At 45.3% G+C, this 27,579-nt stretch overlaps 1 long non-coding RNA gene across 2 annotated transcripts; it reads left to right on the top strand.

The window, feature by feature from the left end:
* The first annotated feature begins 1 nt into the window (after position 1).
* LOC127473440 (uncharacterized) lies at positions 2-25,944 on the top strand. 2 transcript variants are annotated; one of them, XR_007905448.1, is made up of 4 exons: positions 2-124; positions 2,341-2,490; positions 7,988-8,079; positions 9,606-9,686. It is a non-coding gene; the product is annotated as an uncharacterized LOC127473440 (long non-coding RNA). The 2 variants fall into 2 exon arrangements; XR_007905449.1 differs by lacking the exons at positions 7,988-8,079; positions 9,606-9,686 and adding an exon at positions 24,108-25,944.
* The last annotated feature ends 1,635 nt before the right edge of the window (positions 25,945-27,579 follow it).

Below are 27,579 nucleotides of genomic sequence, written 5' to 3' on the forward strand. Positions count from 1 at the left end.
AGGCGCGGGGTGGGCCCCGCACTCCGTGAGGGGAGGCCGGTCTCGCAGCGGGGGAGACCCCCAGGGGTGGGTGCTCCCGGAAAATGTGGCTAAAGGAGGAGCAAAAGGCCGCAAAATCAGAGAGGTATGAGGAACAGTGTTGAAAAATGTGGAATATGTCAAAATTACCGTAAGTCAGGGTGTTATTTGATGTTCGATCTTTTCGTATTAGCAAGAAATGAGACTTAATCAGTGGAACAGACAGAAACAAACAAGCTCTAGGGATGATATACATCCAGACACGAGCTCTAAAGCATGATGTAAATCAAGAAGCTGCTGTATGTCAGTAGAACAGGTGGTAGTTAGCATCCCTCAGTCAAGGACACCCTGGAGCTAACAAGCTCTAAGGACAAAGTAAATGAAGATGTTGATGTATATATTGTCAACTCGGCAAAAGACTCGAGGTCCATGTATCCTATAGCTGAACTATCTTCATTATAATACTAAAAATCATGCCTACAGGTGAAAAAGGTCCTCCCCCAGCAAAGACCCTTCCCCTGAGCATGTGTAGAAGTTAGATAGGATTACATAATTTGTATGATAATTACTAATCAATACTAATAGAGGAGCTGTACTTGAGAGGCTACTAACACTAAATTTCTGTGTATAAAGAATGGCGTGGAAATTCTGGAAGGGTGTCCTTGATTTGTGGAATACCACCGAGCATCCAAACTTGTACAACTATGAAATAAATAAGCAGTGTCTCTCTTGAGTTTGGTTGAGTTTGGTCTCTGATTATTGGTTTGTTGCACACTGGGTAAGGAATCCAGTTTTTGTGGACAAGAGGAGCAGTCCCCAGGCTGAGGGGAGGTGGGGCAGGCCAGGGCTTGTGCGAGCAGAGGGATGGCCCCGTGGCCCAGGGATAATGCCACCAGGAGATGGCTGGCAGGGCTGCCAGGCACACTCTGGGCCCTGGTGAGAGCCTGCCAGGAGCTCTTGACCTACAAGTTTGGGCCAGCTCTGCTGTGGGAAGTGTGGGTAGATGTGAGCAAAGGAGGCTCCACGCCTTTCCCCATACGTCGTGTTCCTTTAACAGTTTTTATGCTTGAGTAGCTTCCTTAATGGCTCTTCTGCCATCTAGATAATTTTATCTTTCACCAGCTAAAATTACTCCTGCAGCAGCAGCTTTCTGCTCCAGCCCATCTGGAAGAGTGTGTAGAGGCAGTTTGTGAGCGACACCCTACAACTACATGAAAGGAGGTTGTGGTGAGGTGTGGTTTGGTCGCTTTTCCCAGGCAACAGGTGATCATCATCATCATCATGGCTAGGCTTCGCAAACGAAGATTTGGGAAGGTGTGGGAAGGGCTCTACCCACGTTTGTTGCAAGCGCGTTGGTGGCTAAAAAGGCCAATACGAGATAGGCATGTCCGGAACAGGTGATAGGACAAGGGGAAATGGCCTCTAGTTGCACCAGGTGAGGTTCAGCTTGGATTAGGAAAAGTGTCTTCACTGAAGGAGTAATAAAGCATTGGAAAAGGTCTTCCAGGGAAGTGGTGAAGTAACCATCTCTGGAAGTATTCAAAAAATGAGCAGACCTGGCCCTTCGTGATATGGTTTAGTGGTCATGGTGGTATTCAGTCAAAGATTGGACTTGATGATCTTGTAGGTCTTTTCCAACCTTAATGATTCTATGTGTGAGAGCACTATAGCAAACGCAAGGCATGAAGAGATGGAGACTGATTTGGAAATCAGATGCAGGGCAGAAATCTAAGCCATGATGCTCTTGGTTGCGTGCAAGAGGCTCACACCCTCCCAACAAGTCCCACCATTGCCCCCGCAGCTCCATGTGTGTGCAGGTGTCTGTGATGAAAGACCCCGCTGGGGAATAAGTGCAAAGGTCTCCCAGGGTGTCATTTATTCCAGCAAATGACTCCCTTATAGCAGTGTTTGGAAAGTAAATTAATTTTGTGGGTTTTTTTTCCCCAGCCCTGTGAGTAGCAGGAACTGAGGAATTTCAAATGATGGTTACTGTTCAAAACAAACTCCCTGTCTGTTTAACCCAGGTAAATGAAACTGATCTTTCCGACTATTTTTCTAATTTGTTTTAATGTTGTATAATTATTTTTTAAAGAAATCGTGCTGTTAATGGGAGGATCTTGCAAAGAAAGATTAAGATGTAAAGAATTAAAGTTTTTTAAGATTTGCATCTCCTCTGCATTGTGATTGCAACAGACTGTGTGTTAAGTTTCTATCGTGGTTTGTAAGCAAGACCCTAACAGTGTGGTTTTACCACAAAAACCTGTTTGCTGGCAGTTTGAGAAAAAACCCAAACAGCTGAGAATGCTCTGGTAATTCCTGTAGGTGATAATCCCAAAATCGCACCACTGGGACTATGGCGATAGTCCCAAAATGTGGCAGCATTCCTGTCAGTCACAGCATCTCAAGAGCTGCAAACCCAACAGGAAGAAGATAGACAGGAGAACCTCAGGAAAGATACAGCCTGACTGCTGGGTAAATACCCTTTATCCCTGGGGCTGAGGGGAGGATGACCCTCGAAGCTGGGTTTCTAGTCTTGGTGGGTCTGCAGCATGGCATCACCTTGTTCTGACCCAAAATAGGAGATGCTGACAGATTAAAAATTTGTGGTTTTTATGGGTGTTGCTGTGCCAGCTGTAGCTCAGTGATAACTAGTGTCAGTGTGAAGGTACAATCAATGCAAATAAGCTGGTTTCCAGTTAGCTTTGACCTGAGTGATCCCTTTTTGGTAAAACAACAGAAAAATGGGAGTAGGGAATAAAGATACTACAGGTTTTGGGCCATGGAGCTACTCAGGTCTGGAGCTGTCCAGTAAAAGACCAGGGAGCCCCATCTCAAATCCTGTGGTTGTCCCTGGGATTTTGGGCTGCTGTGAAAACTCCCGCCTAGGAGCAAGTTTCTGGAAACTTAGAACAGGACTTGAGTTGGTTACATTTAGAAATAGACTTGTTACAAGCTCAAGCTTGTCTGAGCTCCTTACTAGGGAGGGCCTGCTACATGAATAGCCTGTTTCTTCTTTCAGGTTGCAAGAAAATAGGAATACTTCTGAAAGGACTACTTGCATTTTTTCTTCAAGGCAAAAGATTTAGGTGATGTCAGTATTGTTTTCCTTAGCAATGTAATGTTTTTCAAGCCTAAATTAAAGATGCTTCTGTCACCGATTGCTAAGTCGGCAAAACAAGGTGGTCTTTTCCCTTTTCACTAGGGAAGACAGAAGATGTCAGGAAGTGAGGCCCTTGTGGAAAAGCAGGTCAGGCCAGCAGAGAGCAGTATATTGCCAAGAACACCATTTCCCCAGGGTCAGGGCAAAATAGTACAGTATTTATTTCTCTTAGTTGAAATATCTTGCATATATGTTCATAAACAGTCCTGCGGTTAGGACTAGAGATTACAAAGAAATGGGAATGTAATGCTGGGTTGTTTTTTTTTTTCCTTTTTTGTGTTCGCGGGAACAGTTCTCCAGCTGGGGACCTGGGATGGAGTGTAGGTGGCTTAAAAAGTTTTAGATTTGTTTCTGAGACTTTGTCACACGCAGTACTGTGGTCATTCTTAGAATTAAGCCATATGGTCTGAGATTTGTAACAAATTTTCAATTATGATGTCTATCTGTTATACATATTATTTATATGTGCACATTTAGATTCATAGCTTGGTGTATTATATATATCATACATGGGCTAGAATGCAGGTCATTGGGAACCAGTTTGGGAACCATTTGGGAAATGATCTCTGTCACTCCAGTGTTATAAGAACAATTGTGTTGGATATATGAATGAGAATTAATAAACAGGCATCAAATACAAATTGCACAAATAGGAGAATCTGTATAATTAAAAGGCTATTTCACCAATTCGGTCATGACTATTATGAACAGTAACAAGATTATGTTGTAGATAGAAGTACAAGGCCATTATTTTTGGCACAGCGTGCCCACAAACTGCACGTAATCAGCATGTTGTTTTGTGCAGGCCAGGTAGTAACATATGGTAAATGACACTGACTGGTTCATCTCCTCCCATCCTCAGAGGCACGTGGGTGTTCAATCAGCTGACATGTACCCAGCAGTAGAGTTTGGGCTGCTGCATGTGGACCCGATTGCACATGTGCAGTGTGGAAAACCTGCCCTCTGAGAGCTGCACTGTTAATTAAAGCTCCTTATGCAGGGCGTGTTTGCCTTGGTGCTCCCACCCCTTCCCTGCCTGGGGACTGGTTCTTCCAGGCAGCAGCGCAAGTTTGTGAAATTCAAAGGGGTGAGGAATCTGTTCCCAGCTTGTGGCTGCTGCCACTGAAGCTGGCGCACGGGTGCTCACACACCAGCCTTCCAACTGCTGTTGCTCTGCATTTCAGGCTGTGTCCTGGGTCCCAGGCGCTCCCCAGCCACTTAATTAGTAATGCTGTTAATAATACTGCAAGTTTAAGGTACAAAGATCACCTCAGGTAACTCCCTGAGATATTACATTGAACAATTCTGGAGTTCCTCTGCTAACAGCAGAATAGGAAGCCAGAAGTCCTGTTCCATGGCAAACTGAGTTGGGATTGTCTGAAGAAGAAAAATATGTGGAAATACTAAGGAAAAGTAACAGCAGCTATAGCTTAAATTTCCATCCAAGATCCATTTGCTCCCTTCTTCTTAAAGACCAGATTATATTAGTGCTGACCTTTAGCAGAAAAGTGTGATGGTCATTGAACCCTGAACATTAAATTTGTTTCCTTGTTGCAAATCACGCCCCTGTAGGGTTTGCTGTGGTGATCTCCAGATCCTCCCCATATCCCTGAGCAGGATAGCTAGATCCATTCCTGCCACTTTTCTGAAACCCCACATGGCACCTGCTGCTCTCCGATGCCCTCCGCTGTGGTTCTTCATCATTCCTTCCCAAAATTTCTAGCAAGGCAGGACTAGGCACGTACTGTGGCTTCTCTAGAGCTGCATCTGTGCCTAGTGCAGAGGGCTATGGTCAAGCATACTAGAGTGATACTGAGCTGTCATTTCCTTTCCTATGGAGGAAGCCTAAATAAAATATTTCTCCATCTCCCCTCTGGATACTCACCAGTTTTCGACAAACTCATAGAAATTAAACGTCTTTGACATGTTTCTGGCGATTTTGGCCAGTAGTAACTGAGTTCAATAATTTTGGAGGGGCAGTTCTGTGCTTGTATCAAAGAGGATGTCTCCCAGGGGGTGTCACTGGTGTTTTTGTTAGTGATTGTGGCTGTAGTTGGACAAACCAGAAAAACTGAGCAGGTCTCTGCTGGTTCCTCACTGCTGCTCACAAGCCTTGTGCAGAAATGAACTGTAACTTTGGAAATGCTGCCTCAACGTGGTCTTTTTGGTGCCCTACAGGCTGAAGTTCTTCACAAATTTATCATGACCTACATAATTGACCTATATTATGTGTCTGTTTGTTAAATAGATTACACTAATTAGAAACATGAATGAGGATGGCTTAGCAGTTATTTATTTATACTGAGGTGTGCCTATTGTCTGAAATGATGTATGGGAGGATCATTGCCAGACTTTCCCCCTCTGCCTCCTCCATATTTGGCATGTACCATGGATTATTGGAATAAAACATGAATTGTTTCTGCTTTCAGAAAAAAGAAGTAAAATTGTTTTTATTACTCTTCTTCAAGGGGATATATCCACCAGCATGTCTGTATGCAAGAAAATTAAGCATGAGGGAGAAAACATAGCAAAATTTGCAAGCCCTTGATTTGTAGGGCAGTGAGTAGGGGCTGAGTGTGCTTTGCACTTTGGTCACTTTATTGAGACCTTTCTGGCTGAGAAACAGCATTACTACACCTTGCTGATGTTTGAGCGTTCTATAATGAAAGGTTTTATTTCTCCTTGCACTTGTGCCATGCTTGCAGACTGTTGGAACTATTTGAAATCCCGGGTGCCGGTGAAATGTGGTGAGTTTAATGGAACTGCACCTGCTTCCAGCAAGTACGAATTTTGCTTTTAATGTTTTAAACTGACGTCCAAAGCCTGGCTGATTTGCCTCTAGGGGCAGATTTGGATCAAGGCTTTAAAACAGATGTCCCCTGCTACAGACCCCCTCAGTTGTATTAACAATGCTGTTGGGCGGTTTCCACTGCTGTGTCCTCATTCGTATAGAAGGGTGTGCAGAGTGTAATCTAATTAAGGAGAACTCGCCAGATTTTTTTTCATGTCTGCTATCATTGTGTTGTTAACTTCTCCAAATTCGTTAGAAATGTATCCATCTGTGGGCTGTCACATAGCACTGTGTTGAATATTATCCGTAATTCTTCCAAGAAGCTTGTTTTGGAGAAAAAAATAGGTGGGGAGGATAAGTAAAGTGAAAACAAATTGCTACCATTTTTAACTGTTCACAATTTCAGAAATTGTTCCTTGTGTGTCATGTTAGGGATGCATTTCCAGAGAGTCAAAAATACATATTTTACCAGTAGGTTTGTGGGCAGAATGTTTATTCAAATATGTATATTTTTTGTTTGGTAAAGTGGTTGTCAAGTGGCAGAGGTTTGTCTGGTGGAATAGACAACCCATGCCTTTAACAGGCTTTTGTCATAGTCTTGGAATCAATTGTGAACATTCTGAGGGAGAAGAAAGTAATTTCTCACACTGTCATTCTGCTTCCTCTGTAGAAGATTGATCCCAGCCTTTTCTATAGGGCTTTTAAAAGCTATTACTGTCTGATGTATGACATTAAGGTTCAAAAAACCAGCTTTTGGTAAAAATGCTCTGATTTGAAAAAACTTTTTGAGCATGATATTTGAAACCTAGGATAAATTAGCTTCAAACTGACCTCTTGAGGTTCCCATGCTCAAACCAGGGCCAAATTTGAAGTTTGATTGAATCGCTCAAAGTGTTGTCCAGCTGAGTGTTCAGTATCTCCAAGGATGGAGGCTCCTGGGGCCCTGTCCCAGGACTGAAGGTGAAATGCGTTGCATGATACCTAGTAGGAAGTTGCCGTGTTCCAATTTGTGTCCACCACTTCTTGTGCTGTCACTGGGATCTCTGGAAAAAGCCAGTCTCCATCTTGTCTTCTTCAGGTAGCTGCAGATAGCAATAAGTTCTCCTCTTTGCCTCTCTGTCTCCAAGTTGAACAAAAAAGTGTTGAATGGAGCGGTAGGGACTGTTCCCTCTCCTGCTGACTCTCCTTTTGCTAACTCAGCCCAGGGCATGGTTGGCCTTCTTTCCTGCAAGAGGATGCTGCTGATCCTAGTCAGTTTGGCCCCCAGGGGCTTTTCCATGGCGCTGTCCTGGGACAGGACTTAGCATGTGCCTTTGCTAGACCCTGTCAGCCCACCTCTCCAGCCTGTCCAGGTTCCTCTGGAAAGCAGCACTGCCCTCCAGCTTGAGCCAGGGTACATTCCATCCTGTCTTTAGGTGGTTAAGATGATCTAGATAGTATCGACCCCTGAAAGATGCTCTTAATATTCAGCTGCTAGTTAGACTGTGACTACAGACAGTAGTTGTGTGACTTCGACAATGATTTGCCTCTTCACATGATTACTTGTTTTCACACTGTTTATCTTCATGATGAATTTTCTGTGTGAGTCTTATGATATTTTCAATGACTATCATATAAAGCATGTCAGAAGCAATTTAAAGTTATTACAAAGAACAGAAAACTTTCAGTGTCTGTCTTTTCTTAATATTGATAATATTCTTTTGCTTGATATCTGTAGAAATGGAAATAGGGAAATACAGCTGGCTGCCAAGCCCCTGCTATGGTGTAACTCAAGATGCCCACTTATAAAATTAAATATGGCCTGAAGAGTTACTAGCACCTGTTTCTTCATTGTACAAAAATGTGACTGGAAAGGTGATGTTTTAACAGGTTAAAATATTTTAGTTGCATATCTCTGTGAATTTACAAAAGCTATTTTTTGTTTCAGCTAACAAACTGAAAATTTCACCAGTTGTAGAATAGTAGTTGAAATGCCCTAAAGGGACCTATTTCTGAAATTTTCTTAGTATTGTCTTTAGTGAATAATTGGGCCATAATTTCCAGGCAGTCTGTGTGTTGGGTCTCTGTGCAGAAAGCAGTTGCAAGGAAGCTTGCCCAGAGGAGTAGGCAAGTGTCCTGTATGCAACCACAGAGCTGGTCTGAAGAGGGCTACTCAGCCCTGGAGAGATAATGAGAGCTTGGCTTACAGCAAAATTTGTGAGAACAGGGAGGAATCAGCATTTACACAAAATTTGTAATCAAAGCCAGGCATTGGAGAGAGTGGGGTGGGAAACAAGGTAACAGCCTTCATCCTTGCTTATGTGGGCTTGAGGGCTGAGTCTTCAGGATCAAAGAGCAGATAAGACCCAAAGCTTCACCTTTGCTTGTGAAGTTGTGTTCCTCTGACTAATCTGGGAAGCTGAGATAGTGAGGACCAGTGAGGACACTGGTCAGTGACTGGGAAGGAGAAGGAGCAGTGGCTATGTGGCCTAATGAGAATGCAGGAGCTGGGACAATAAAGGGAGAAGCTTTGGAGCTGTGTCCTGCTGACCTGGCTGCACCAGACTACTTCTGCCCCTCAAGTCCTTCTGTCTGGCCCATCAGAGCTACCAGAGAAGCAAAGCACGGGAAAACTGAGGACTTTCCCAGAGCCAGTAGAGGTTGCTTGTGTTAGGGACCATGGAGCCAGAGCAGGAGATTGGCAGAAGTCTGCTCAATAAACATACCCACTGACCTGCAGTCAGCGGGGGAAGCCCTCCTTGAGGGCAGTTCAGCTGTTTGAAGAGCACAGCATCCCAGAGGGATGGGGGAATCAGGTGCTGTATTTTCCCTTGTGTTCCTAGAGTAAAGAGAAAGAAAGAAAGGAGTTGACCTGGCACCAGCCGCTTGCCCACCTCCCATGAAAACCACGTCACCTCTGACTTGTTCTCATGAATAACGGGAGTTTGCATTTACCAAGCGAAGTGATCAGCCCCTCCAGCCTGCTATTCATTTCTCCAATTAACAATCAGTTGCCTGAAAAATGGGCCAATCTGTTTCTTGGGGAGCTGCATAGAAAAATCCACAAGGCAAGCCAATTAGCATACCAGTCCTCACCGTCTAGGGAATTTAATTTAGTTATTTGGCTGATCTAAGTACTGATATTTTGTTGTTTTGTTATGGAGCATATAATGTTTGTTAAATGGCTGAAATCCCCTGAGGCCCATATGCTGCTGATAGTCTCTGCGTCCTCCTGAGCCGGCAGAGGCAATAAGGCAAAACTGTTTTGTTCCGCACATGGCCCCAGTATTTTCCTGGCACAGCACGGCAGCTGGACGCAGGCAGAACAAACCTTAGCCACCCAGGGTGGGCGGGATAGCTTCCCTCCAAAATAGTTGCACACTTGAGCAAGCCCATTGTCTGTCCAGAAAGCATTTCAACCGCCTCTTACCAGGCAGCCGCCACTACAAAAAGTACGCAGAGACAGTGTTTGGACAACCTGTCTGCACAGTGTATTGTGCGGGGGCAATTAGTTTGCAAATTGCCCGTTTGCACATCCACGCATGAATTAGTTACATTGCTCCCACAGGATCTGTTTTTCTTATAATTACTGTTAAGGAAGGCCCATGAATAAAAAAGGTAATTTGGACAAACACTTTTCTCCCCACAAGCAGGAAGTTTGAGCCTTTTCCTCGAAGAGAACAGGCAATGGATGGAGTCCCTAGGAGGAAAAGAATGGTTCCCCAGGATATTGCCTCCATGTGTTTCTAATTCTCTGGGTTGATGCTAGTGTAATGGTGGCATGAGTTGTGAAAGAAAATATATGACAGCTGTCGTCTTGTACTGCCATTCCTGGTGCACATGCTCTGTGCTTGGAGATGTGACCCCAATCCTGTAACTGAACTGCTCTTTCATTTCTGGAGAAATCTCATGTTGGGATTTTAGCAGCCAAAGAAATGCCAGAGCCTGACTGATTTAATGACATTAGTTTTATTCTGGTCTGAATTTGCTGCAGCTGGTGGAGAGTCATGTTGGAAGGAAAACAGTCTAACTGAATGGACAATCCTTCTCAGCATTCACACCACCTTTAGTTCTCCAGTTCAAAAACCCAAACTGCAGATCACTGCTGCCTAGTCAGCAGAAGGAGAATATAGATTAGATGTGCCATGGTTGAGGAGCTGTGTCACTGCCAAGTGAAGAAGCTACGGGAAGAAGTGAACGGGCTTCATAGTATTCAGGCGAATGAGCAAGAGAGGGACTGATTATTTTCAGAGATGCTACAGTCTCAAGACTTTTGAGATTCTTGAACCTCCGTTGTAATGGAGAAGCAGGTGGGCTCAGAACCCTGCAGGGTAATTACTCAAAGGACTGTTGCTCAACGGTCCGTTAAAGATGAAGACTGGAAGTGGGTCACTGCACGTACTGGAAGGAAGATTCCTCCTTCTTCTCAAAATTTGACAGGTATGAGGCTCTGAAACTAGAGGGCCAGACAACTGAGTAGGTGGGCAAAAGTACTTCTGGGATAGTGGGCCCTCCTAAAACAACACCGCCTGTACCCCACATCAAGATCTCCTCTGCTAAGGGGAAAAGAAGGATAGTTGTACTAGGAGATTCCCTTCTAAGGGGAATGGAGGGCCCAACATGCAGACTGGACCCAACTCACAGGGAAGTCTGCTGTCTCCCAGGGGCTCAGATAAGGGATGTTACTGAAAAATCTCCTGTCTGGTAAAGCCCTTGGACTACTACTCACTATTGGTTGTTCAAACTGGCAGTGACAAAATAACAAAGAGAAGTCTGAGGGCAATCAAAAAAGACTTCAGGGCCCTGGGACAATTGGTAGAGGAATCAGGAGCACAGGCAGTGATTTCCTTAGTTCTTCTGGTAATGAGGAAGAGGATTGATAGGAATAGGCAGATCCATCAGATTAATGAGTGGCTCTGAGGCTGGCGTAATGGGAAAAATTTGGGGGTTTTGACCATGGGATGATCTACTCAACACCTGGCCTACTGACACCTGACAGGATGCACCTATCTCAGAGGGGAAAAGAGTTCTAGAACAGGAGCTAGCAGGGCTCATTGACAGAGCTTTAAACTAGCTTGGAAGGGAGGAAGGTACAAAACTAGGCTTGCCAATGATGAGGATGGGATGGCAAGCCAAAACTTGAGAAAACCAGCACTAATGGGACCATTCAGTCTGCCTCAAGAGGTTTTGGCTATAATGTACCACACCTGAAATGTTTCTACACCAGTTCCTGCAGCATGAGAAACAAATAAGAGGAGCTCCAAGCCTTGGCCCAGCCTCAGAGATTTGACATCGCTGGCATTAAGTGAAAGTGGTGGGATGAGTCCCGTAACTGGAGTGCCCTGTTGGATGCTTACAGGCTCTTCAGAAGGGACAAGCAGGGCACAAGAGGTAGAGGGGTGGCACTATATGTAATAGAAGGCTTAGAATGTGTGGAGCTCACAGTTGGCGGTGGCACAGTTGAGAGACTCTGGGTGAGAACCAAGAGGCAAACAAATGTTGTCATGGGAGTCTGCTATAGACCTCCCAGCCAGGATGATGATGCCGAGAGTTATTCTTTGAGGAACTAAGGGACACTTAGTCAACTGCCCTTGTCCTTATGAGGGACTTCAATTTGCCAGAATTAACTGGGACCACCACACAGCTGGTACAACCTGGGCCAGAAGATTCCTAGAAAACCTGGATGACAACTTCATGGAACAGGTCCTAAGGGAGCTCATTCAGAAAAATGCCCTCCTTGATCTGCTGCTTGTCAACAGAGGGGATCTCTTGAGCGAAGTGGAGATTGGCGGCTGCCTTGGCCACAGTGACCACAAAGTGATCAAGTTTAAAATCTCTGCCAACAAGAGGGAGAGTGCCAGCAAAACCTCAACTCCAGACATGAGGAGAACAGAATTCAGGCTGCTCGGGGAATTAGTAAGTAAGGTCCCCTGGAAAAATGTTTCTGCAGATGCTATGGTCCCTCAGTGCTGGTCACTTTTTAAACATCACCTCCTTAGGGCACAGGAACAGGCAATTCCCAAATGTCAGAAGTCAAGCAGGCGAGGCAGAAGGCCAGCTTGGCTTGAGCAGGGATCTTCTCTTGGAAATAAGGCAAAAAGGAAGGTGTATCCCCAGTGGAAGCAAGGTCAAGTGGCATGAGAGGAATATGGAGATGCTGCTTGTCACTGTAGGGAGAAAGATTGTGCAACCAAAGCTCAACTGGAGTTGAAGCTGGCCAGGAAAATGTAGGGAACAACAAAGGAGTTTTTTCAAATATATTAAGGGCAAGAGGCAGTATAAAAATATCATCAGCCTGTTACAGGATGGGGATGGTCACCTCACAAACAGGGACAGAGACAAGGCAGAGGTGTTTAACACTTTCTTTACCTCTATCTTCAACACAGATGATGGACCAAGGGGGTCTCAGTGCTCTGAGCTGGAGGACCATGACTGCAATAATGATCAACTCCCAGTCAACCATGAAATTGCGTGGGATCTGCTGCTCCAGCTGGATCCCTACAAAACTATTGATCCAAGAATCCTCAAAGAGCTGTCTGATATCATTGCAAAAGCTCTCTTGACGATTTTTGAGTGGCCTTGCAAATCCAGAGAGGTCCCAGCTGACTGTAAGCTGGCAAACGATGTCCTGATTTTCAAGAAGGGCAAGAAGGAAGACCCTGGAAACTACAGGCCTGTCAGTCTCACTTCAGTGCCTGGTAAAGTTATGGAGAAAATTATTCTGGGAGGTATTTAAAAACACCTGAAAGACAATGCAGTCATTGGTCACAGCTAGCACGGCTTCATGAGAGGAAAGTCCTGCTTATCAAACTTAATTTCCTTTTATGACAAGGTAACCCACCTAGTTGATCCAGGGAAGCCAGTGGACACCATCTTTTTGGATTTCAGTAAAGCTTTTGATACTGTCTCACAGTATCCTTCTGGACAAAATGTCCAGCCCACAGCTGGATAAACACATCATGTGGTGGGTGAGCAATTGGCTGATGGGTCAAGCACAGAGGGTAATAGTGAATGGGGTAACATCAGACTGGAGACCTGTCACTGGTGGGGTTCCACAGGGATTCATCTCGAGCCCTGTGCTCTTCAACATCATCATAATTTACTTGGACACAGGACTGGAAGGAATCCTGTGCAAGTCTGCAGGTGACACAAAACTGGGAGGAGCTGTTGACTCCCTTGAAGGCAGGGAGGCCCTGCAGAGAGACTTGGGCAAATTAGAGGACCAGGCAATCACCAACCACATGAAGTTCAACAAGGGGAAGTGCTGGATTCTGCACCTGGGATGGGGCAACCCGGGCTGTATGTACAGACTGGGGAATGAGTTGCTGGAAAGCAGTGCCTTGGAAAGGGACCTGGGGGTCCTGGTCGATAGCAAGTTGAACACGAGTCAGCAGTGCCCTGGCAGCTGGGAGGGCCAACTGTGTCGGGGGGGGCATCAGGCAAAGCATTGCCAGCTGGTCAAGGGAGGGGATTGTCCTGCTCTGCTCTGCACTGGGGCAACCTCACCTCGAATATAGAAAAGCAAGTTGTGGTCAGGTGATGTGAATGTTCTACATGGACACTTGCTTTTTTTCTGGGAAATCTCAGAGCCTGCTGTGCTAGATGCTCTGTTGCACCTACATCTTTAACTTCAAGCAGTTCATCAGGGTGAAGAAAGAAAACCTAATGCTCTGAAAATACCTTCAACAACTGTAAAGACTTTGAAAAATACTTTTTTAACAAGAATTTCCTCTTGAGTTATTTTACATAGTGCATGACTTTCATTAACCTTTGTGTATTTGCACTGTGTCAGCCACTTTGTTCCTGTCCAACCTGGCTCTGGTGGCTTGTTCTCCGACATGTAACTCTGCTCAGTTAACATTGCTGCGCTCATCATTGCCTGTTTATTATAAGAAAAGGACATAAGCAACCCAGAGGCATTGCTGTGCAGATATATGGTATCTGATTTTCTCAGGTGCTGTGAGCCTCCTCTGCTTGCAGCTTTCAGTGGCAATTGGGTGGAGTGGGACACGTGAAGTCATGTCATGGGTCCATGTAACTAGTCAGCACCAAGACATTCCAGGTTACTTGGTGTTTTCCCAAACAGACAGTACCTTGCTGAGTGAGGCCAGCAAGAGATGACCAAGGCAGTATGACTCCTGTGCTGCTTTTGCAGGGTTATTTTTTTTTCACTAGACTATTTGGAAGGCAAAATGCAAGGACTCTTCCTTTCCAATTACAGAAATTTTGAGGGCAAAAGTTGTGTCTTTCCTAACCTTCTCCTCCAGAAATTCAACATGTATTTTCTTGCACACTTATTAGGTGAGTTACCTGTGGTAAATCCCCTTCTACATCTCTGTCAGTTAGTTGCCAATGGCCACACACAACAGAAAAAAAAAAAGAGAGAGAGAGAGAGAGAAAAGCATCTCTCTGCCTCATATCTTTATGTCCCAGTTTCTGATAATGTCTTTTCTGAGGGTGAATAATATTACTGTACCTCATGTACACATGACACCATGTATGAACAGCCAAATTCATAGTTGGCACAGTTAGGAACAGCCCATTTTTTTGGCTGCTGTAAATAACTTCAGGGAATCTATGTTTAAAAATACGTCCCTTCTTTTTTATCCAAATTCATCTTGCTTCTGAGAAAGAATGTATTCTAACCATGGCATTTTATTCAACCTTTTCTTCAGCTATTTTAGGCATCATCCCAGAGGATCAGTCACCATCTTTTCCGTGAAGATGCAGACAAAAGGCTGTAGCATTTTTGAAAGTAGTAATGTATTTCTGCAGGTGTTTAAATTTGCTTGCACATCTGACCTGACCCTGTGCTATTTAGTGTTCATGTATTAATCCTTTGCAAATGTGATGAAAACTCAGTTACTGAATGCAATGTTTCTTTGCAGCTCGGTGATTAACTAAATTCTGCTGGGCTGAGGAAAGGCTGGTGTTGATATGAGGATTTAGCAGTTAAATAGATTGAAAACTGTTCAATATGGGCACTGCCAATATTGTATAACACTCATTTCTATTTAAACCAGAATGAAATAAAATTCCTGTGGTATTAGTAGCTGTAGTATTGTTTTAGCTGTAATTTAGCTGTAGTATTATTTTATCAGCATGCTTACATTCTTTGAGCCAACTTGCAATCTATGGAAAAGGATCATTTGTCTTTTCTGAAACCATAAAAAGCAGGACTTCTCTGATGCTGTGTTAGCTCTCTCAAATTCTTTACACGTTGAGTCATCTACTTTTCCTCCTTGGAAAGGTAGGGAGCTGGTAGTAACGTGCAGCTTTCACCAAAAGATGTGACCACTGCTTCTCTCCTTGTTTGAAACTGCAGAATTTTATTGGCTAAAAGAAAATTATTCTGAACTGTGAATCACATCTTAACAATTAGCATGTTGTAGGAAAGCCAGCTAATGAACAGGAGATATGTGCTCTTGGTAAACATAGGGACTTCCTTCTTACTTTCTTTGACTCTGTTAGTCACAGTCTATTTCAGAGCTGTCTTCATATTTCGGTACCTGTCCTTGCGAATTCCTACCTGCTAGTTGGTAGCCATTGGTGTGATGATTTCCTTGGAGCTACTGCAGTTTAAAGCAATTATGCATGTGATCGTAGATCTCATCCCGTTTTTGGTCCTAAGATTTGAGGAGCTCAGGCTGTGTATGGGGTAGAAGAGGACCAGGGCACAGCTTTCCTGCTACAGACCACTGCTCTTTGATCATAACTGTGGTCCAAATGCTTTGGGGAATGGGTAACTGCTGCATTTTATTAAAGACATGCAACTGAAATAATAATCGGATAAAAGGATGATTTATTGTCAAATGATTATGGAGCTGCATTATGTGATTTCATATCTTTTCCTTCGAAATCTCTGCATCTCAAACCAGCTTGTGGTTTTACTCTGTGCCATTAACACTTTGGTATTACACAGGAGTATATTTCATATGGCAATTCAGTGGAATATGGATTATGTTATCAGGAAATAAATAAAATTTTCTCAAGTTGGCCTAGGCTCTGCTGGTGGTAATAGTGAAATTGTTTGTCCTTAAGCTATAGCAGAGGATTGGATTCTTAAAAACTGGATAGGGAAAAATGCTTTTAGAGTGATTTCTTTACAATAAAAACATGATAGTCTTAAAGCTAACTGATAATCTTTTTGAGTCCATTCCACATGAAGCAGGGGAGCAAATAGGTTCTCAGCTGATGTAAGTCAACATAGTCCCATTAGCTGACAAAGCTGGGTCAGTCCACAGCAGCTGAGGATCCAGCCCCATGACTTGGAAATAATCATCATCTTGCTGTCTAAACTGGGGAAAAGACTGTAACAGGATTTTGTGAGGGCAAATAATATTAGAGAGCAAATAAGATGGGCCAGGGACCAAATAGGATGGCTGTTTAATTTGTCATTTGTCAAGATTTTTTTTATTGGAATGTGCACCAATGGGAGAAGTTGTCTCTTAGAGCCACTGAGGGCTGTTAACCTTTTTTAGTACTGTTTAGTGTCTATCACTGCAGTGGAGCCAGGCGCATGAATAGTACACCTTTAATAACAAAACTCCTAAGTTAATCTCCTCTAGAGGTCTGCGTGACATTACTAGCTATAATCTAACCCTTCCAGGTTATTGTAGATGCACTTACGGGCATAAAACCTTCTTTGGGAGAATTAGGTATTTTCTCATTATGCATGCTAGTAGCTTTTCACTGAATATCACCAAATTTCCATGAAAATCTGAGTTTCTCTGGCAAGTTGAAGAGTTTACCAAGTCTATGAAAAAGGATCTTAAGAATTTTCTGATGATTTGTTCTCTAGCTGCCTCTGAATTAGTGAGGTGAGATACTCTCTGATGAACTGATGGAAAACGAAAGCAGTATGTCTTAAGAACAGGCAGATGCAGGATGTGTGTGGGGAAGGAAACACTGAAGCAGAAATCCCTGCTGCATGTGGAGTCATTTTAGGACTGTGGCCTAGTGGTTGAAGGATCCACCCATCTCCGTTCCTTCCTCGGCCTGCTGGACCTGTTTGCTATGTGTTCTAGGAAAATATGCAGCTGCATGAGCTGACCATTGACCAGCTCCTTAAAAGATGTTTGAGGTTTGCAGGGTTGCATGTAGACATCTAAAGTCTGAGCCCCAACTGCTAAAGCCTGTATTGGATCTGGTCTTTAACCTATGTGTCTCAGCTCCTTTGGGGAAAATAATGCTTCATTTCTCTGCCCTTGTATATCCAGGTTTAGCAAACTCTCCAGGAAAGAGACCTTCTCTTGCTTTGCTTGTCATGCTAATAATAAACAACTGTAGCACGGAGACTAGAGTAACCACAGCAAGAGGAGCTGTGATTGCATCACAAGAACAGCAGACATCTCCTGCCAAGGTGACCCCTGATTGTGCCACAGATGCCTTACTGATCTTGTCCCCATCTGGGACATTCAGAAATGAATGGGCAGCAGGGCTCTGTGGGTGGTGGGTGTCCAGGTGCCTGTTCTCCACCTCCAGATGCAGGCGCTGACCAGCGCCAGCTGTCTTGCACTCGTCACAAGGTGGATCAGGGAAATCAGGTCACAGCAGAGACTGGTTGCAGTTTTGCCATCTCCAGAAGAGTGTGTGAGGGTCTGACAGAGTCTGACATGCCTAGTCAGTGGAAGGTGTCCAAGGTGCTGGGAGTATTGGAGGCTCTCATCTCTCCTGGGTTATGAAAGACAAGGAGGACTCTGCTGGCAGATGACGTCTCCGGTCCGGTCTGCAGGGTCTCACCTGCACTCAGCTACGGCTGCAAACAAGTGTGCTCCCCTAATATTGTATTGCTGAAATGTTTGTATTTATAAAAACCTTCATTGAGACCATTGCTGAGATGTGATTATGGGCCAAACTCTGCAACACAGTAAATGGAGCAAGGTGGTGTATACCCATCTCCCATCGTGGCTTGAGCGCAGCTGTGGAGGAGAAACAAGGTGGAAGATGTTATAGTGTTTAGTACTGTGGGCTGTTTGTGTTGAGACAAGTCGCCTCCACCTTCCCTTTCTGACTAGCTCACCTCAGGTCCTGTGTGCCATTCAGCTTGGATGGCTGCCCAGCACTGGAGAAATCCCAGACCGGTCTGTGATACTCTACAGCTAGTTTTGATTTGCTTTAAATTTCATTGCTTTTTCTTTTCAGAAAATTATTCAACAGTGCTTGGCTTGAAGAGGGGCTGAAATGCCATCACACATTCTGTACCTCATGAAAGAAAGTGTAATTAAGCCCCTACCTCTTAAACGCACAGCCCACATTTGAATTATCAGGGAAAGCCACCACAAGGGTTAAACACTTTATTTAGATGGCTTTGTTTGTTACGTGTGTGCTTTGCTTGTTCTGAGAATTAACAGAAGATAAGCTAAAAGTTCATTTATAAGAGTATTAAAGGATAATTATGATGGAGTAAATGCAGCAGGTCAAAAGGCATTATGGTGAACAGAATCATAATATAGGGCTTGGAAAAATAAGCTAAAATGTACAATGCCTAACATCACTCGCTGAATGCCACAGAGAGTACTTCCTTGGTGTTTCTCTCTGCTTCTTCATTCCCAGTGTAAATTAAAGTACTCTGCTGTTTCAGCATGAACACATAATGGTGATCAATTGCAGTAACTTAAATTAAACTTTTGGGCAGGCATAAATATGTGACCTTTTAATATCAACGAAATGATAAAAAAGATTTGGTAGGAAATCTGTTTCAATCAGATTAGAGGAGAAGTGGGTAAAGCTGATTACAAGCCCGCTAAACACAGTATTTGGGCAGTATTTGTTCAGAAACAATAGCGTTAATTCTACTTTAACAAGTATTATCTGGAAAATCAATAATTAATGGGAACCCATTATCAACTTGTAATTTAGCACAGAGATTAAGTTGGGGAGAAGTGAAAGCGAGTGGGCAACCTGCTTTTACTTGACCTGTCAGGCTGATGGATTAGTGAATGACAGCAGGGTTTCATATTTTTTTAAAGGAGAGGTGGTAGAAATAAGTCAATTTAGGCCTTTTGCTGTTTGACACCACCTTGCCCTCCTGCTTCCTCACGCTTTGCAGAAAAGCTGCCTTGTGCAGCCAGGTCACTGCAGCCTGGGGGATGATGTCACTCGGTCCTGGGAAAAGCGGGGAACATCACCCCCAAATCCACATAATGAATGGAGAGGGGTGAAGAGAGGTAACAGAGGAGGGCAGAAGAGTGCTGTTTGTGGGTGGCATGAGCATGTACAGTAACATCACCGTGGCTTGCCTTGTCTTCCTATAGGGCCATCCCCCTCTGTAATATCTTTATTCACCTCCCAGCTTGTCAGAGTGCCCCCTACCATGTTTCCTCCTCGACAGGGCTTGTAGCAACATGTGTGAATGCATGTGAGCACTCAGATTTTCCTCAGCCAGCTCCCCCCTTCCCCCTACCACATCAGCTTTATTTGGGGAAACAACCTTATTTGTCCTCTGTGCTGTACTGGGACTCAGATGCTGCGTATGTGCACATGGGTTGGAAGTGGTGTGCGCAACTTGTCTCTCGAGTAGGTCATTGCAACAGATGCCAAACAGATAATGGTTTTGTGAAGACAATGTACTTCCCGAGGATACAGATGTTCTGATCAAGGATCTCTGTGTGTGTGTGTGCGTGTGCTTGCTTCTCTCAGGGTATCTCTGTGTGGGTTTGCTGAGGCCACAGTAGGCTTTTAGAAGAGGAACATTGCTATTTGTTAAATTTCAGGTGGACAGCAATGGGCCACCATTTCCACCTCACTGCCAGTCTGCCCATTGTCTCCTCCTGGGCAGAGGCTCTTTTTTTCCCAGAGTTGACTTGCCTAGCTGATTTTGGGCAGAGTGGGGTGCAGTTTGTGGGCTATCGTGGTCTGTGAGAGTAAGGGAATAAAAGAAGATGGGTTGAGGACACTGGATTGAGGACACTGGAAAGCAAGTAAGCCAGTGCTAGAGGATTTGTGGAGGTTCTGGTGCAGCTGGACATGGCTACATAGTCACCCACGGGTGGGATGCTCTTTGCCTTGCTCAAAGGCAATGGTCAAAAATGAAATTAAGGAGGTCCCTGCTGACACAAGCAGTGGCCTATAGATAGAGGCAAGTGTAAAGGAACATATTGCCTCTTTCAGCAGAGCACTGGCTAGAGCTAGAAATAGTGGCAACTTGGGCTGGCCTCATGTTTCCCACCAAACCCACCCTCACTACCGGTGTGGGTGAGGAACACCATGGCAGGATGAGAAGCCCTAGAGCTTGTCTCTGTTTCCACTGGCTGCATTCTCCACCTCTGAGCTGCAGTGATGGTCTGTGTGTTCCTGACAGGGTGACTGAAAGGCTGATGTCTGGACACTGGCTGGACGTAGGCTGGCCCTGTGGCACAGTGTGAAACCTGGGTTGTGGTGGGGGGCTCCTTGACAGTCAGCAAGGCGGGATGCTCTCAGCAAGGGAACAGATTGAAGGCAGATTGTGTGGGTGAAGTAGCCCTGTGCTACACAGATAGGGAGTGGCTTCAGAAATGGCATTTAATCATTCAACATTAACACAAGACATCTGTCACCACCCTTGGCAGTGACGGTGCTACACAGCAAAACAATATGTTCTGGTGCTCCTAATCACTGGAAAAACACTACTTTTTGCAGAGAGTTCTTTTAGTGCCCGGCACAAATCCTTCTATTTTATTATAGCAATCCCAGCCAAATCCTTCAATAAATGGAGTTTTTATTAATGTGCAGCTGTTGAATGAGAAAAAAATAAAACTCAGAAATAAAAATGAATCCCTGAATAATCAGGCTGATCCCAGGCAGTAAGAACAAACAGGCCAACCACATACTTACAGCTTTTTGGTATTATTTAAAAATATAGACAGGGCTTTACTTTCCCTCTCTTTTTATTTTTTACATAGACCTGATTAGATTTTGCTCAGGAAGATCCAAGCCACTTCTGTGAGCTGGAAGTGCAGCAAGGAATGAGAGGAGCTGGGATGGGTCACATCCATTATGTGTGCCTGATATTTGCCTGCTGCTGTGGTCAGGAATTTGCTCTGACCAGAAAGGAGAGTGGAGGGGTGGCACAGTGCCCAGGGCAGCTGGGGTCCGGCTTTGCAATGACGGATGTGCTTGCTTCTCAGCAAAAGAGAACAGAAGAGAGTGTCAAAAAAAGGGTGGAAAAAGCTGAGTGACCAAAGCCCTCTGACCATTACAGCTCTCATCAGAATGACAGTGTGGTTTGCTTTAACTCGTTGCAGTTCGGTGTTCTTTGCCTTGATTTTGCAGTTAAAAATGAAGGAAAAGTGATCCCATGATGATATGGTAGGCGAGGCAGGTGCTGAGTTGGGGGAAAAGAGCAATGCTGTCCTGGATTTAGCCCTAGGACCTTTCCCTGTGCGTACATAGGTCCTGGCCTGCCAAGGGATTTGCAACCACTGTGTCACGAGTGGGGAGGTCCACCAGGAATGGAACAAATCTCCTTCCTTTATGCTCACTATTACTGCTGAGAGATCTGGTTTGACTGTGCTACACCCATGGCACAGCCAGGCTACTGCACGCGTGGTGGAAGCTGGGCTAAACCAGGTCCTAGGCTACAGTCCAGCTGGCAATGCAACGACCATTGAGGACTGTTCCCTGGTGGCTCCAGCCCAAAGGAGAGTGCTGAGTGAGCAGAGATGTAGGAGACCTGCTGGAGCTGCCATCAGATGCGTGTATTCAGGTAACTGAGACCTCGGCCAGCCCCATGAGGGCCCACCTAGAGCTAAACCTCCAACAGGAGGGCAAGAGCAGCCTGGGTAGCACCAAGGCTTTCATCCTGCCTGAGGCACTCAGAGGTTAACTGTGGCCCTTGGGACAGTGCCTGTCACCAGCAGCCAGACCCTGGTCAGCCGGGGGTGCTGCCTGGCCAGCGTGAGGCAGTAGGGAATGCCCCAAGCAGATAGCACCCTGCCTACAAAATGACGCGACCATCTCCACTATTCTTTCTGATTAAATTGGAGCCGAAGTAAAGCCCTAATTCTTCTGATTAAAGCTTAGAAGTTAAGCTCTTCGGACAGGATGTGTGCCTTGCCCTGTGCTCTCCTAAACCACTTTGTCCACTTGATGACAAGACACTAATAACACACTCCTATGTTTCTTCTCAAACACTCATGATGCCCAGTCCATAGGGTATATGATGTGCCTGGGACATCCCACCACTTCTCTCGGAATAGTGGTATTTATATGTAGTCACCCGGCTATTTTCAGAAGCAGGGAAGTAGGGAGGAAATGCTCCAAGCAAAGCAGAGGTCCAGGTCTGACAGGGTTTATCCTTTATGGCTTGGGCTTTTCCTAGTGGAATTGCCCTAGGAGACATGCCCCAACCCAGGCATTGGTCGGACTGTTACACAAATGCTATCTTACCTCAGGTGCTCTACAAGCATGGATCAGTCCACTGTCACAGCCCCACAGGGAATGGGTAAAGGCAACTAACATGATGAGTTAGGGCATCAGAGACAGGAGAAGATTTAATTGTCACTGTTTTGTCCTTCATGAATAGGTAGTTTACCCCGGGGTAGCTCTGTTATGAAGCTTCACTTGAGTGCTCTGTACTCTGCTTGTCTGTTCTGCAGGATGTTCATAAAATGCAGGATAGGATTGTGGATGAGGCTCACCTGCATTGCACTTGCCTTTAAGGAGAAGCTCCTGGCACCCGCTGGGAAGCCTGTCGTTGGGCAAGACTGGTCTGTGGTTTCAGAAGGGGCTGGAGACACATCCTTAGGGACTCATCCTCCACACATGTTCAGCTTCTTGCAGGCAACCTGGGAAACTTCTGCCTCGAGCATCTTGCATGGGGAAGCTCTCCTGTCCCTCCTCCTCTGCACCACAGCCAGCGGCACAGCCTGGTATTGTTTGTCGCAGATCAATGCATTTAGCCATGTGGAAAAATATCATTACCACCAAGGCTCAGCTTTTCTTTCCCCTTGAACCTCTCCTGCTGTGCTGGTGAGGGGCTGGCTAATTGCCTCTTTTCTCAGGTTGCCCCTGGGGATGGCTGCCCCACAGCCTGCCACACAGCTCACGCTGGTGTTCTCAGGGCTTCCCCCAGCCGGACCGTCTGTTTGCCGAACAAATGAACACTCAGCCACCGTGCAGGGCCATGGGGCTCTTTGTTACATCTCCCCTTGTGAGCTAAATGAACAAGGTGGGGTCACTTAAAAAGAGAGGGAAGGATGGATCATGGGCTCCCAGCCAGGAGTGGACATGCAGGTAACCTGCTTGTGTGTGCTCCAGACAATTATGGTGCTGGGATGGCCCCCAAAATAGGACTGGCACAGAGGTTTCCTGCCCTGGGCTGTGCAGGGTGACAAGAGCAGAAAGAGTATTCCCCAGGGCTTCTGCTGCCACTGCCACACGATCACCTCTCAGGAGTCCTTGGAGGGCTTTGGCTGGCAGAGCACTGCAGGAACTGCACAGGAATGTGAGCAGAGGGAATGCTGAAGGAAACTGATGACCAAGCCTCTTTTCCCTAGAGAAACTGGAAACTTTCTAGGTACTGAGAAACAGGAAATAAGGCCCTTCACTGCCATTTCCAAATAGAAAGAAAATACCTTATTCCACCTTCAAAATCCAGCGAAAGCTCAAGACAGAAGGGAAGACTGAAGACAATAATCCCACAAAAGAGAAGTTTATTTCTTCCTCTTAATATTTTTCTTTATCTTTTTTCCCAGAGTGTGACAATACCAATAATATAAGTCATATCTGAGGTGCTTAAACAACTCTTCGTTGTCAGCAACATTCAATCTGTTAATTTTGGACAATATATTCCTTTTTGGCATCAAGGCCCACCTTGACTATTCCTTGGAAGAATCATGTCAAAGCAAAGCCCAAGAGCTGGTAGAAAAGCTGGAGAGTCCTTTGTGCTAAAATCTGTCCTTTATTATAGGAAAAGTTAGTCCCAAAAGAAAATTTTACAAGTTTTACAACTAGGTGCTTCCAATGAAGGAGAAGAGGGAGAGGAGGAAGGGGAAGGGAGGGAGGGAGGGGACGGGAGGGGAGGAGAAGGGACAGGAGGAAAGGGAAGGTCCTTTAGGTGGTCTGTTTGGGGCAAGATAGCTTTAGTAAAGGGTCATTTGCTTGTATGATGTCGGGTGGGATCTGTGAAACAGCCAAATGTCAGTCTTCAGCTAGAAGACCCTAATTTATGTCTCTTAGGAGTCCAGTTGTTAATGGGGGGAAGGAGGAGACTGAAATTCACTAATGAATTATCTGCTCTGTCTGAAAAGAAATGGAGACGTTGCTTCAGGTTGGGAAACCATGCTTCAAAGTCTCTCTGCTCAGCTGCAGAGTGGAGATATCTGGGAATGCCTAAGGTACCAGGCCAGTGCTGGACCTCTTTGCACAGCCGAAACCTTTGAATTCACCTGCAAGCAGAGGTGCCACGTTTCAGCACTTCAGGAGAGTTGATCTGGAAAGTGGTATTAAAGGGAAGAGTGAGAGTAGCCGCCTGTGTGTGTGGTGTCCTTCACTTTAATTAGGTTAGTTTCTTTCATGGCAAGTGCTGTCATACCAAGCTGAAAAATCAATACCATATGGCACAGCACTCAGAGAGCAAACTTGGAAATTAATTAAAGACGAAGTACTTCTGTTAGGTCTCATAGCATAGTGCCTACAATTAGGCATGGCTGAACTGGTTTGGAAACACGAAGGCTGGGCAACACCTTCACCCAGAGCTGAGCTGGACACTCTACCACTCTGGGGTCAGAATAAACTGTAATCTCCCTTTCTTTATTCCCAATGGAGATATATTAGAAACATTGAAATCACTGTTTTACATGTTTTCCTGGATTTTCCTGTGTCTCACTTCCAGCTTGCTGCAGGCCAGGGCAGGGAAGGGAATCATTTGTTCTGGGAGGCTTCTGCTTGGTAAGTTGCTGGGTGTGAACACAGAGAAGGTGCTTCCTGGGGGCTCACTGTGCTCCTGGGCTTGGAGCTGGCAAAGCTGTGGGAGGCAGCAGAAAGAAGAAAATACACATTGGTTCAGATGTTGTGACAATGAACACTGGATGGACACTTAGAGAAAGAGAAGGGTGATTTGGAGGCTGGGTGGGCAGAGGTGTCTGGGGGACAAAGAAGGCTGTGTGGTGGGGGAGAGGTGAGGCAGGGAAAAAAATCAGCCTTCAAGTCATCAGAGGAGCAACCAGTTCTCACAGGGACCATTTGCAGCCCAGGCACTTTCCCATCACTCCTTTACCACCTGGGACCAGTGACTTCTAAGCAAACCTAGTTGGCCCTGAGCTTTTCCAACACCCCTTGCAGTCACAGGCTGTAGCTGGGGCTCTTGGAGTGGTGAGGTATGCCCTATTCCCCAGCACATTAGTGAATATCTGAGGACCAGCTATATCAGGTTTTCCTGTGGAAGCAAAAGGTGTGTCTGCCACAGACTGGGGTATTTTACGATGTTACATCCAAAGTGAGTGCAGAGAAGCAGCAATACCCGTGGAACCTTGATAAGTTGCCTGCACTAGGATCCAGCAAAATTTGGCTCCCTGCTCTGCCCCTGTCCTGCTGCCTGGACATGGGCAAGTCCCTTCCTTTCCCTCTGCCCATTCCATATAGTGCACAGGGCAGATGCCCATCACTGCTGACATCCTCCAGGCTAAAGCACAGTAAGATCCCCCACACCTCTATATCTAGATAGGTACTCTCATGGGACCAAAAAATTTTCTGCTCTCTCAAATGTAAAAGAAACCTGATGTGGTGATAAAATCCTGTGGAAAGGAAAGGAAAGGAAAGGAAAGGAAAGGAAAGGAAAGGAAAGGAAAGGAAAGGAAAGGAAAGGAAAGGAAAGGAAAGGAAAGGAAAGGAAAGGAAAGGAAAGGAAAGGAAAGGAAAGGAAAGGAAAGGAAAGGAAAGGAAAGGAAAGGAAAGGAAAGGAAAGGAAAGGAAAGGAAAAAAGAAAAAAAAAAAGAAAAAAAAGAAAAAAAAAGAAAAAAAAAGAAAAAAAAAGAAAAAAAAAGAAAAGAGAAAAGAAATAAGAAAGGAAAGGAAATCTGACTCCATCTTTTGGGAAGTTTCATTTCCAGGGCACGGAGCAGAGTGGGACAATGTCTACCCCTCTTTTGGGAGATGCTGATTTAATGAATGTGGCAGCTATTGTGTGTGCTTGGGAGCCTCCCAGACGTTTTTCTTCTGCTGATATTTTCTTTTCTTTTCTGCTTTAATGAGTGTTTCAGTAATTGACTTGATGATTTCTGTTTAATTAGCACATTTTGGAGGAATGATCAAAAAAATAATAAGATAAAGTAATCAGACAAGCATAGTGTGGAGGAATAATAGCTCCTTTGTGGGGCTAATTGGAGTGGACAGTCCATCGGCTAGTTTGGGGCTTCTCACAGTTGGATATTCCCAGCCTAGCTGTGCCTTGTGCCCAGAGATTCCAAGCACCCATATAGACTCAGCTTTGGTAGTCATTTCGATTAGCTTTAATGAGCTGTGAATGAGCACCAAGGAGAACCGAGTCTGGACCTGACCTGTTTTGCCATTGCCCAGATTTTGCGGAAGGCTGTGGAAGCAAATGGAGTTTGCCCAAGACCTATGGCAGGTGCAGGGCCCTGGGTACCACCAGGAAGAGCATCTCCAGGGAGGGCTGTGTCCCAGCTCACACATCCTGTATAGGACAAGAGGGGGTTGCCCACAGGGGTGTGAGTTGGGCAGGTAAATGGTACTAGAAAGCAATAAGTGTGGAGGAAGCAAAAGGAGTGAAAGCAAAAAGCACCAGCTGAAGGAGTAGCCAGAAATCAGAGCTGCAGCTGTTGTGCCTAGTCCACTTGGGTTTCTTCCTGAACGCTCTGTCCCTCCTGTTCCCATACATACATAAGGGTTTACACCTCTGGGACAGGTGATAGTCTCCTCCCTAGGAGCAGGAACAGGGCTTTCCACAGGCTACATTACCTATAGCTCCTGGAGATACATGGGGTGAGCTGTCCTTGCTCACCAACCACCAGTCATACCTTCATTCGAGGTTGTAGGTGTAGCACCTTGATGGCCATTTGTTTGCCCTGTGTTGGCTAGGAATTAATTAGGAGATGGGCTCCAGGCTGCTGTGACAGCTGTCTGCGTGCGGCACTTCCCAGCAGTTTGATTAAATCTGCGACACTCCAGATGTGAGCGCCCTGTGCATTGGCACATGGTTTGCTCTTAAACTCCACTTAAACTGTGACTGCTCTTCTGGTTTTAATCAAAGGCAAATGCCTTAAGACAGAAATCTGTGCGGAGGAATTAATAGGGATGTCTCTAGGGCATGCAGAGTGGGACATGGAAAGGGATCCCCTGTGCCAAATTAGGGCTGAAAACACACTTGCAGTAAGCTTGGCTGGCGATGCTACAGAACTAAGCAGGTGGTGTGAATGGCCAGCTGTGGCTGCGCTCACCCTCCAAACCTTTTACTTCACCCACATTAAGTTGAGCTAGAAATGAAGCACTTCTCACAGCCTGGCAGTGTAGCAACCACAGGTTTCCTCATTCATTTAACCTGTCTATGCTGCCTGCCCCTGCAAATCCATCACCCCAAAATGGAGGATACTTGGCAATTATGTATATCTCCTCCTAACTGGCCAGAAGTGCACACACAATCCACCACTCAGCCCTGGCAGCAGCCTGAGGAAAGTCTCATTGCCTGCATTTT

This window comes from Manacus candei, unplaced genomic scaffold, assembly GCF_025592945.1.
Source record: "Manacus candei isolate 608988 ecotype Guabito, Panama unplaced genomic scaffold, ASM2559294v1 h1tg000035l, whole genome shotgun sequence".
In the NCBI taxonomy this organism is placed as follows: domain Eukaryota; kingdom Metazoa; phylum Chordata; class Aves; order Passeriformes; family Pipridae; genus Manacus; species Manacus candei.